Here is a 12172-nt window from a genome sequence, read left to right as displayed (position 1 = left end):
TGATGGCCAGCCCGCTGCCCTTCCGCTTTCTCTGGGTCCCCTGGCCAGTACTTAAGGGCAGCGCGGCTAGTGTGCATCCAATCCAGCCGTCCTATGCCAGGCTTTGGTGTGCGGGTCTCCTACCTCAGGTAATGGCGCCGTCTCGTATGGGCCCCGGTACGTGCCCCGGGGGCAGGCCCCGCCGCTGCAGGCGCCGTTCGTCTTCGCTCGCCTCCCGGTATCCCTCTCAGCGGCCCCGCGTCTCTACATCACAGCCGCAGGCCGTGTATCGCCGAAAGTCTCAGTCTCCTCCAATGCAGAAGGGTGCAGCAGCGTCTTAACCCCCAGCGCCGGGCCCTGGCGTGCCAGGGCCTCCTCCCGGCTATTTCATTTCGGGCGCCGGCGCCAGCAGCCTGCCCTCCCGCCTTCGGCGCGTCCGCTACTGTGGGGGCCCCAGGGACACTCCTCTCGGTCTCACTTCTGTCCAGGGCCGCATAGTGATGGGCACCACGTCCGGGCGGAGGCTCCGGTCTTTTGCAGCCTCTGCGACGCAGCCGTTCAGGGCTAACTTCTCCGTCTCAGGGCCCGGCAGCCATCTCAAGCCAAGCGGCTGCGCCGGTTCCGACTGCCTGGCGTGTTTCTTCCGGTTCCGGCTGCAAGGCGCTGCGTTTTCCGACACCAGTGTGACTTGGGTCAATCGCGGTTCGTTTGGGGCGGAAATGGGACGTTCTGGGCTCGTTGGAAACGTCGGATTAAGGCAGCTCTCTGGGAGCTACGGAGGTGAGTCTTCCCCAGAGGCCGCAACTGCTTTTGGGGCCCCGAGGACAACATCCCGCCCCATATTGGAGGGAGCACCTCGAGGACTGTGCTTCCGCACCCGCACAATTTGCTGCCTGGCGTAGGCCTTTGATTCGGTTTTATCTCCTCGACGGGGGACGCGGGGGCCTGCACTCCTAGCTTCTGAACGCTGTGGGGGGCCTATTGCTGCACTCCCTCCGCGGGGTGAACTGGCCTTTGCCTAGTATTGATTTTGAATGTCCTTGGACCCCGCCGCAAACAGACCGTCTCTTGCCGGAAAGCAAGCACAACAACGAGGTGGGGTTGGGGGGTGCGGAAAACTAGCACAACGAGGGGGGGGGGCCGAAAAGCAAGCACAGCGAACAGATGCACAACGAGGGGGGGGGGGGCGGAAAGCATGAGGGAACAGACGCACAACGAGGGGGGGGGCGGAAAGCAAGCACGAGGGGGGGCGAAAAGCAAGCACGAGGGGGCGGGGCGGAAAGCACAAGGGAACAGACACACAACGAGGGAACAGACACCCAAAAACTTACTGGCTCAGGGGGGGTGGGTGGGGTGGGTGGGGAAGAGTCTGTCTGTTGTGCGGCCGGTCAGACAACGCCATGACACCACCATCTTTCTCTGAGGCGAAGCAGAAATGCCTCGGAGAAAGCATCGTCCTCTTCACATTGGCTGGAATGTAAAATTCCAGCCAATGGGAAGAGGAGGGAAAGCAAAGAGAAAACACAAAAAACACGCCCCCGAATTCAGTCTTCAACAGAGTGACGCCCCTCTCCTCCAATGGCTGGCCTCTGTTTAGGAAGCCAGCCAATGGAGAAGAGGGGCGGGTTCAAGCACCCACACTGTCGAACATCTGATCTCTCCCTGCGACTGTGGAAGTGCAGCCTACGCAGGCCGAGACCTAAAAAGTAAGTAAACTGTGTAAGACAATCAGGCATATGTGAAGGTGAGAACATATAAATGTTCAATAACTGGCTTAAAAGGGAAGGGGTATGTTAAAGTAACTTCATTTTAGATATTGGTCAGTCACTTAACAACTGAAAATAAAAGCCACAGGCGTGCGCTGTGTGTAAGAAAGAGGCTCTGTATATACTGCACCAAAGTAAGATACAGTGTGCACAGAGTCCACAGTCCCCAGAGGTTTGTCAGAGGTTAAAGTTAGATATAACCTTACTCTCTAAAGTGGTAGCTTGGTCGAGCAGTAAGGCAGTATCAGAGGACAGTGTAAAGCATTTGTTGTACACACTCAGTCAGCAAATGGTCTCACACACTCAAGAACTGAACTCTAGGCCAATTGTTTTGTATATAAAAATATATTGTTGTTTTATTTTAGAACCACTAGTAGGTATAAAAATACTTTCTCAGAATGAGATGTTGCAATTGAATACTTTCAATGAGCAATAGACCTTTAAATGCAATAGATACAGTTGTTGCAATATGCAACATAAACTTAACACAATAATAACATTGAGCTCAATGGGAATTTTAAGTAAAATGCAATATTAATTACTTTGTGTATGTTTTTCTTACTGAGGGCTGGATCCTGGATTTAGCCCTGGTGCATCTCCTGTAAACAGTTGAAAGAAATCGTTTTTGTTAAACAGGCGATTTTTAAGGAATATTTGTATGTTTCAAAAATCAACACTTAAAAGAATTTCTGGCAAACACCAGGCAATGTTATCCTATTGTGGAAAGTCAGGTTATCGGAAAATCACAGTTGTAATAACTTTTTAGGTCCGTGCTGGGAACAAAGATCCAGCACTGGGATCTCTCCTGGTGGTTCACCACGCTACTAGAGCTCTTAATGGTTCCACATCAGAAATTACAGCTCACGCCATCCCGGTTAACACAGAACCATGGAGAAATAAGACACCCAGAACCAAGCCAACTGAATTTGGCGATCTGGCTCCTGAAGTCCTAGAGTTTGGTTACTTAAACCTACCACCAGACTGTATGGATATAATTAAAGAAGCTAGAAGACCCACTACCAGAGCATGCTATGCTGCTAAGTGGAAACGATTTCCAATATACTGTAACAACAATCACATTGATCCTTCGGACGTTTCCATCCAAAATGTCATTTGCTACCTTCTACATTTACAAAGGTCCAATTTGGCTTACTCTTCCATACGCCTGCATCTAGCAGCTATTGCAGCGTATTTACAAAATAGACAACATCTATCTATTTAGAGTACCTGCAATTAAGGCATTTATGGAGGGATTAAAAAGAATAATCCCACCCAGGTTACCACCTGCTCCAGTATGGAACCTAAATGTAGTCCTTACAAGACTCATGGGACCCCCTTTTGAACCGTTACATAAATGTGAACTACAATTTCTAACATGGAAAACTGCTTTCCTTGTTGCCATTACCTCTCTCAGAAGAGTAAGTGAAATACAAGCATTCACAACAGAAGAACCATTTTTTCAAATACATCCTAACCAAGTGGTTCTTAGACCCAATCCAAAATTCCTACCAAAAGTGATTACTCCTTTTCACCTAAACCAATCAGTAGAGTTACCAGTGTTTTTTCAAAAAACGGACTCTGTTGCAGAGAGAGCTTTGCACACCCTAGATGTTAGAAGAGCTCTACTATATTACACAGACAGGACTAAATCATTCAGAAAAACAATACAACTATTTGTATCCTTCTCTCCCCGAAACAAAGGCAATCCTATCTCTAAAGGAGGTATTGCTAGATGGATTGTTAAGCGTATTCAAATATGCTATCACAAGGCTAAACGTACACTAACAGTTCCTCCTAGAGCACACTCCACTCGCAAACTAGGAGCCTCTATGGCTTTCTTAGGAAACATACCATTAGAGGATATATGCAAGGCAGAAACATGGTCTACAATACACACCTTCACTAAACACTATTGTGTTGATGTGCAATCCAAGCAGCAAGCTGCAGTAGGCCAAGCGGTCCTTAAAACACTCTTTCAGTATGCTGCAACGGATACAAGCGACCACCGCTAGGGGAGACACTGCTGCACAATCGTTGCTAAATGTAGGATCTGCAGCTCATATGCCTTGAACGGAAAATGCTACTTACCAGTATGCATCTGTTCTTGGCATGTAGAGCTGCAGAATCCTACATGCCCTCCCGCCTCCCTGGGACTTGTATCCGTTCCAGTACTCATCTTACTTAGATGCACACGCATGGACATCCTTTTCTCTTTACTTCTACTAACTCCATCATTTCCCATCATGGCGAAAAACAATCTGAGGATGGAGTCGATGACCATGCGCAGTATTGTCCAAGGGAGGAGTCCCCTATCTCATGACTACAAAAGACTTCTTCCAAGAAGACAACAACAACCTGCAATCATCCGAGCCCAACACCAGGTGGCGATCTATTGCTAAATGTAGGATTCTGCAGCTCTACATGCCAAGAACAGATGCATGCTGGTAAGTAGCATTTACCTACTGTTTTTTCTTTTTGGTGTCTTCTTGCTTCTTTGTCTCCTATCGATGTCCACGAAGAAGACCGGATTCAAGCCGTGCGGAGAATGCAGCAAGATGGTGTCGATTACGGATCCGCACGAGTGCTGCGTTTGGTGTTTGAGTTAGGACCATGACGTCCAGGGATGTTCTTCTTGTAAGAAGATGAATCCCAAAGCACTTCGTGAGAGGGAGGCAAAGCTCCTTGTAGCCAAGTTGAAGATCAATAAGGACAAGAAGAGTTCGAAGTCACGGACTCTACGGTCGAGGTCTCGTACGAAGTCGCACTCGAGGTCGTCTTCAGGGCATACTTCTAGGTCATCTGAAAAGAAGCACAAGAAGAGAAGACAAGAGTCTCGTCATCACTCTGGGAAGGATTCGGGCTTGAGACCGAAGTCGCAGGTGAAGTCGCTTCGCAAGGATGAGGTGTCTCTGTCGCCGGAAGTTCAAGACTCTGAGGGTGAGGCGTCGGCCTGCGGATTCGCCGGTTCATTCACCGAAGCCGGTGTCGAACCTTCTCCGGCTCCATCTCATTCACCTGTCCAGGAAGATTAGGGAGAAGAGGAAGAAGGAGAAAAGGAGGCTCCGTTGCCTGCGGATTTGTCAACCCCGGTGCACCAGCCTGAGGTAGAGGTGGAGGTTGAGAAGTCTCTGCTTCCTCGAGAGCGACCTGTGGGCTCTTATCCAGCTTTTCCGGCTCCAGGTCAGGACCCTACTCAGTTTCTGAATGCTATGTATGGAGTGTATTTCAGAGCTATGTACCCCTCTGGTGTACCGGTTGGTCCCAGGGGTCCATTGTCATACAATCTGGGTATTCCCCAGGCATACGCTCCTGCGCCTTTCATGCCGGCTCCGCCGCCGCCTTGGCTTTTCTCGGCGGCGCCAAGACCTTCGACGCCAAGACCTTCGACGCCGGTACCCTCGACGCCGGTACCCTCGACGCTGATGCCGAATCCGATCCGACCTCGTGATCAGCGGTCTGGCCCTCCGGCTTAGAGTTCAACGCCGGCTCTGGCTCCGTCGGAGTCTGTTCCGGATCCGTCTACGTCATTCCTGAAGGAGAGGTCGAGGCGTTAGGCCCAGAGGCTTCTGGAAGAGCAGAAGTACCGTGAAGCAGATATAGAAGAGGGTGAGCTGCAGGATTCGGAGGATCTTTTCGACGATCTAAGGGAGGCTAGTGGTCTTGAGCTGTCTCCTGATTGGGAATTGGCCTCTGTTTCTGACGCTGCTTCTAGGGATGTGACACCTTATCACGTAGTTATAAGGAAGGCTGCGGATTTGTTGAACATAACACTACCTACTGCAGAGTTTAAGTCAAACATTCTGACAGAGGTCCTTCATTCACCATCCTCTGTTGTGGAGCCCATGCTCCCTTTAAATGATGCTTTGGCGGAGCCAATATCAGAAATGTGGAAAAGACCGCTTACAGCCCCTGCTGTTTCGAGGGCTGTTGCAAGAAGGTACAGGGTGGCGCCTGGTGACCCGGACTTTTTATCTTCGCACCCCTTACCAGAGAGCTTGGTTGTGCAGGCTGCCTGCTCGAAAAAATCTGCAGGCGCTTTTCCACAGGTTCCTGGGGTTAAGGAATCGAAGAAGCAGGACCAGGCTGCGAAAAAAGTCTTTTCCTCGGCAAGTATGGCACTCAAAACAACAAATGCTACTTGTCTTATGGGACGCTATATCCATGCATTGATGGATTCCGTCAAACAGCTGGCTCCAAAGCTTCCTGAGGAGGATAGGAAGGATTTTCAAGAGGTGATTGTTGACACTCAGGCTGCTGCTAGGCAGGTCATTCAGAGTGGGCTGGACACTGCTGACTCGGTGGCAAGATGGGATCTTCAGTGGTCACTAGAAGAGCTGCATGGCTGAAGTCCTCCTAATTCTCTGCGGATGTCCAGGCTACCTTGATGGATTTGCCCTTTGATGGGTCAGGTTTATTTGGGAAAAAGGCTGATGCCACTTTAGAGAGGTTCAAGGACAGCAGAGCGACGGCTAGATCTTTGAGGCCTACAGTCTAGGAGTACCGTGAGGGAAAAAGATTCAGAGGATTTGGCAGGTCGCAGGTCTTCCTTTCGGACCTACAAACAGTCGCAGCAGCAAAATTCGCTGTACAAATCATACAGGGGCAGGCAAAGAGCTCGTACTAGAGGTCGTCAAGCTTCCTCCTCCTCCTCTTCCCAACCCCCTCCCATCACAGCAAAGCAGCCCTAGATCCGCCATTCCGGATCAAGTGGGTCCATTGGGGGGGGGGGGGGGGGGGGGGTGGCTTACCTATTTTCTATGGGATTGGGAATCGGTCACTTCAGACCTGTGGATTCTCAATCTCGTGGAGAAATGGGTATGCACTTCCCTTTTCGGGAATTCGCTCCCAATTACCCTCCTTGCCAAGGCTTTTGCTCGGAGGACCACCTGCTGCTCCTGCAGGAGGAAGTCCTGGCGTTGCTAAGAAAAGGCGTGATCGAGGTGGTTCCGGAGCAGGAAAGGGGTCAGGGATGCTACTCCCGGTATTTCCTGATTCCCAAGAAGGATGGCAGACTTCGTCCAATCCTGGATCTCCGGATCTTGAACCTTTACCTGAAGCAGGAAAAGTTCAAGATGCTCACCCTTGCACAGGTTCTTCAGGTGCTGCTGGAAGAAGACTGGATGGTATTGATCGACTTGCAGGATGCGTATTTTCACATCCCAATCCTGAAGTCGCACAGGAAGTATCTCCGTTTTACGGTGGGGTTGCAACACTACCAGTTTGCGGTCCTTCCGTTTGGTCTTACTACTGCGCCTCAAGTCTTCACCAAGGTGATGGCTGTGGTGGCTGCACATCTCAGAAGGTCAGGGATTCCGGTGTTCCCTTATCTGGACGATTGGCTGATGTTATGTTATGTTATGTTATGTTATGTTATGTTATGTACATTTATTCGGCGCAATCTCCAGAGACAGTGCTCCATCATCTGCAGGTTACAACTCAGTTGTTGTACAGATTGGGTTTTTCGATAAATGTACCTGGTGCCCTCCCAGCGCATCCTGTTCATTGGTGCGGTACTGGACACAACTGTATGTCAGGCATTCCCTCCTCCTCAAAGAATTCGCGACATACAGGAAATGATTCCTTTATTTTACAATGGAGCGGTCGTTCCAGTCCTGAAGGTCCTGCGTCTGCCCGGTCTGATGGCTTCCTGCATTCTGCTGGTCAACCATGCACGCTGGCACTTGAGGGCGCTCCAGTGGTGCCTCCGCAGGCAGTGGTATCAGCACAACGGGGATCTCAGGGAGTCAGTCAGGATCTCCAGAGAAGCAGCAGCGGATCTGTCCTGGTGGGGCGTGGAAGGCAATCTGTCTCAAGGAAAGACCTTTCAACCGCCTCCATCGGAGGCCACAGTGATAACGGATGCATCCACTCTAGGGTTGGGTGCTCATCTGGGGGATCTGGAGATCAAGGATCTTTGGTCTCCAGAGGAAAAATTGCTTCACATCAACCTTCTAGAGTTGTGGGCGATACGTTTGACACTCAAGGCCTTCCTCCCTTCCCTTCGCGGTCAGTCGGTGCAAGTCCTGACTGATAACACGACTGCGATGTGGTATTTCAACAAGCAGGGAGGAGTGGGGTTGCGGTGTCTCTGCAGAGAGGCTCTGCGTCTCTGGTCCTGGGTTCAGGTCCATCAAATTTGTTTGATGGCAAATATTCTGGCCGGAGTTCTGAACGTGCGTTCAGACAGTCTGTCTGCAGTTCTCGGCCGACCAGGAGTGGAGTGGAGGTGGTTCGTCACATCTTTCAGACGTGGGGGGACTCCTCAGGTGGACCTGTTCGCCACTCTCGAACGCTCACTGCCCGTTATTCTGCAGTCTCTAGTTTCCGATGCAGGGAGCCTTGGGGGACGCCTTTCAGTTGAGTTGGGGCTCGCGACTCCTTTACGCGTTTCCTCCCATACCCTTGATTCCTCGGGTTCTGAGGAAGATTCGCCAAGACCGGGCCCAAGTCATATTGATCGCCCCGGATTGGCCAAGAAGGGTGTGGTACACAGAACTTCTCCACCTCTCCTCGTGCCCTCTGCTCCATCTCCCTCTCAGGGCAGATCTCCTCTCTCAGATGGAGGGGCAGGTTCTACACCCCCACCTCCAGACCTTACACCTTCATGCCTGGAGATTGAACGGGGCACCCTGAATTCATTTTCTCTCCCGCACGATGTGGTGGATGCCATTTTATCAGCCAGGCGTGACTCCACCAAGTCCATTTACTCTTATAGATGGTCTAAATTTGTTGCTTGGTGTGGGGAGAAGTCCATCGATCCTTTGAGAGCTAGTTTATCTGATATACTTCAGTTTGCGCTTTCCTTGGCTCGGCAAGGGTTTGCTGTTGCTACTATCAAGGGTTATTTATCAGCCTTGTCGGCATTTCTCTGTTCGCCGTCTTTGTTTAAATCACCTATTGTTTTGAGGTTTTTAAAAGGCCTTTCGAATAAATTCCCTCCTACTCCCTTTGTTGTTCCTCAATGGGACTTGAATCTTGTGCTCACTTTTTTAATGGGTTCGCCTTTTGAACCATTGCACAAGTGTCCCTTGAGGCTGGAGGGTAAGTGAGCTTCAAGCTCTTAGTTGTAAGCCTCCATTCTTGTCCATTCATGCTGAACGATTGGTACTCCGGTCCGGACCAGGGCTGCTTTTCTGCCAAAGGTGGTAACTCCCTTCCATCTAGGGCAGTCCATTACCCTCCCTACCTTCTATCCTCCCCCTCACCCATCCAAGGAGGAGGAGAGACTTCACCGCTTGGACTTGAAGAGGGCGGTGAGCTTCTACATCGATAGGACTAGAGACTATTGTGTGGATGACCAGCTCTTTATTGGATTTGCTGGCTGCAAGAAGGGGGAGGCGGTGCACAAGCGCACGCTCTCGAGGTGGATTATCCTCTGCATTAAGATCTGCTACGCCCTGGCGGGTAAGGAACCTCTAGAGGGTATAAGAGCTCACTCTACTAGAGCAAAGTCTTCTACATCTGCTTTGTCCAGGGGTGTGCCTGTAGAGGACATTTGTAGAGCGGCGATTTAGGCCTCCCTCCACACTTTCGCGAAGCATTACTGCTTTGATTCCGATGTGAGGAGGGACTGCCACTTTGCGCGCTCTGTCCTCCAGGATTTTCTGGTATTGGAGAGTGGGCACCCTCCTCCGGGAGTGGTGACTCTTGTGGGAATGCATTCACAAGGTGAGGAATCCACTGGAAGATGTATCCATCAGAAGAACAAGTTACTTACCTTCGGTAACGCTTTTTCTGGTGGATACAGTATCTGCCTGTGGATTCCTCACTGACCTACCCGCCTCCCCGTTGTCCACTCTTCTATACCTGAGTTATTGTAATGTTGATATTTTTATTGTCAAAGGAAATGTTTTATGTTAATTGCTTTCCTGCATTGGCTTCACACTGTGTGTTATCTTGACATTTGTGTACTGTGTATACTGTGTATATATATATCTACTGTTGTCGGTCCGTCTGTGTGCCTCGAAGACACATGAAAAAAAAGGGCGGAACTGATGTTAACACGCCGGCGTTGGCCTATTATGGAGTCGGTGACGTCAGCAGAGTCGCGCGCGATGCCATGCTTCTGTGACGTCGTCCACGTCGGCGTGAAGCTACAAAAAAAATTTCCGAATGTTGCTGACGCAAGGGGATATTCATTAGGTCAGGAATCTCTCAGGCAGATACTGTATCCACCAGAAAAAGCGTTACCGAAGGTAAGTAACTTGTTCTTTCGGGCCCTGTTTTCATGTCCTAAACATTTCATACAAAACAGTGATCGATTTCTGAACAAAGAGTGTAAAAAAAGTTACGGTAATCCATGTTGTTCCTGCTTATATTTCACATGCTATATTTAATCTTCCCTATGAGTGACCTGGTCACTGTCTGTTTTTCTTTCCATCAGTATATTACTCTGGTGCATAGATTTAACTGATTTGCATCCAGGTGTTTATAACTGGGCACAATTGATTGAGTCAGAACACATTGCGATTTTCTCTCAGTGCATGCCAGGGGCAAAAATGTGTTCAGAATATGTGGCCATCCGATCCTTGCCATCTCTGACAGGCGCACAAACAGATCAATGGTCACATATGCTAGTTCCAGTTGTGATTCTATGGCACTTTAGCAAATGTTAGTGCATATGTTTAAGCCACACCCTTAATTATATAGGCTAGCCCCTTTGAGATCCCCCCCCCCCCCCCTTTTCCCCAACGCACTTTTTTCACCCGACTTATAGCCTTGTCACAAGGCATGGGACTGAACTAGAATAGATCCACTGGTCTTTTAAAAGCCAATGGCAACCTTCGTGAATGGGGAAGTGCTGCCACATACAGCCTACAGGCTGACACAGAGGGGCGCTGAGAAACACAAAACTTGCACATACTCTCTCTGAGCACAGCTTTCAAACTAAAAACATGAGGTAAGGCTGTGGCCACCTTCTGCAGCTGGTGTAGCCAAAGTCAAGTATTACTCACATTAGTTATACCGAGTCTCTAGCTTCTCTCTAAACTAATGGAAGCTCTAACTGTGCTACAGGGACTTGTTGTTACAGGCCCCAGATGTTCAGTGCTTTGCATTGGTGCTGCCCCTGCTGCACTTGTCTATGTGAGGGAAGCTTGCCCTACTGTGTGCTGTATCTGACCTATGTGATGGAATTTTTCTCTTCTGCAGGCCATGTAGCACATGTGCTGCGGGGCTGAGAGAAACCTGCATTGCTGCTGTGCTTTTATTGCATTTCATTGTATTCATTTATTTTCGTATTTTAATTTTTCAGTCACAGAGACACACAAAAATATGAGGTTCATGGTGGGGTATGTAGGCTTTCAATTCAGAGGTCTTCCCTTCGAGGAGTTGTCAGCTCTGATGGTGTACATAAAACTGATCGCCGTGTTGCTCCCTCGTCTTCATCGCAAGGCCATTTTTGCAACCCTACCTTGATGATCGATTCCTAAGACTTCTGCAGGAATGTGGTCTCGCAGCCTTTAATGTGTAGTCATGCTTCGATACAAACTCTGCTTTTGTCTCCGTTTGAAAATGTTACATCTTCTTCCTTGCCAGTGTTTCAGCTTATGAGGCAATGTTAGATCGCATACAACACAAGAAGTTCTCTCTTCAGAGCAGGTCGGTGGAGAGTTTCTTGACCTCTTCCTGGGAGACAGCCAGAACCGTTTTAAACCTTCTTAGTCTCATTGGATCATGAATTTATCTGCTACCTATTGCATTTCTGCAGATTTGGTGCTTCATTGATGCTTCAGGAGAAATAGAATCAGTATTTGTGTCTAAAGGATGTCCTGTCAGTCCCTCTCTATCTACTTGGATTATGTTGATGGATGAATCAACACTACATCGACAGCGATCCAGACTTCTGCCTGGTGTATCCTGGTAACTGAGGTGTCTCTCCCGGACTGGGAAGGACGTTGGTCCAAAACAGAGGGGTTTACATTATTGTTCTGGGATTTAAGGTAATGAAGTTGGTTCTATGATCCTTCCTTCATCAAGTGCAGAATGTGCAGTTTCACATTTTGGCAGACCGCAAACTGCATTGTTCTGTCTGAACATAGTAGGGACAGTGGGCTTGGTTCAGTTGGACAGGGAAGCATTCCAAGTTCTAGGATTAGGCCATTGACAACAGAAATAAGCTATGAGCAGCTCGCCAATTAGCAGGGAGAATTTGACGATGGATTATCTGAACAGAGAGTCATACGTTAATCATGAATGTGAACTTCATGAGGATGTGGTCGATTATCTATTTTGCTGCGGGCAAGGGGGTAAATGTTGACTTTCAGTTAAGTAGTCATTCATTTGGGCTGTTTGTTGACAGCTGTGAGGGTGTTTATGGAAATGGTCGTGTTATTCGTAGTCAGTGTGTGGACTTGTTGATTTTTCCCACTCTGCACATGCCTAAATCTTGGATCTTTCAAAACAAAAGAAATGTATATCCATTGCTT

At 49.1% G+C, this 12172-nt stretch overlaps 1 protein-coding gene across 2 annotated transcripts in view; it reads left to right on the top strand.

Moving 5' to 3' along the window:
- The window catches only part of RNF8 (ring finger protein 8), a 199303-nt gene that overhangs the window by 60477 nt on the left and 126654 nt on the right, over window positions 1-12172 (top strand). The window lies entirely within an intron of this gene.

The sequence above is a fragment of the Lissotriton vulgaris genome, chromosome 6 (assembly GCF_964263255.1).
Source record: "Lissotriton vulgaris chromosome 6, aLisVul1.2, whole genome shotgun sequence".
Classification (NCBI taxonomy): Eukaryota; Metazoa; Chordata; class Amphibia; order Caudata; family Salamandridae; genus Lissotriton; species Lissotriton vulgaris.
The sequence above is the reverse complement of the archived record's forward strand: the minus strand, read 5'-3'. Positions and strand labels throughout refer to the sequence as shown.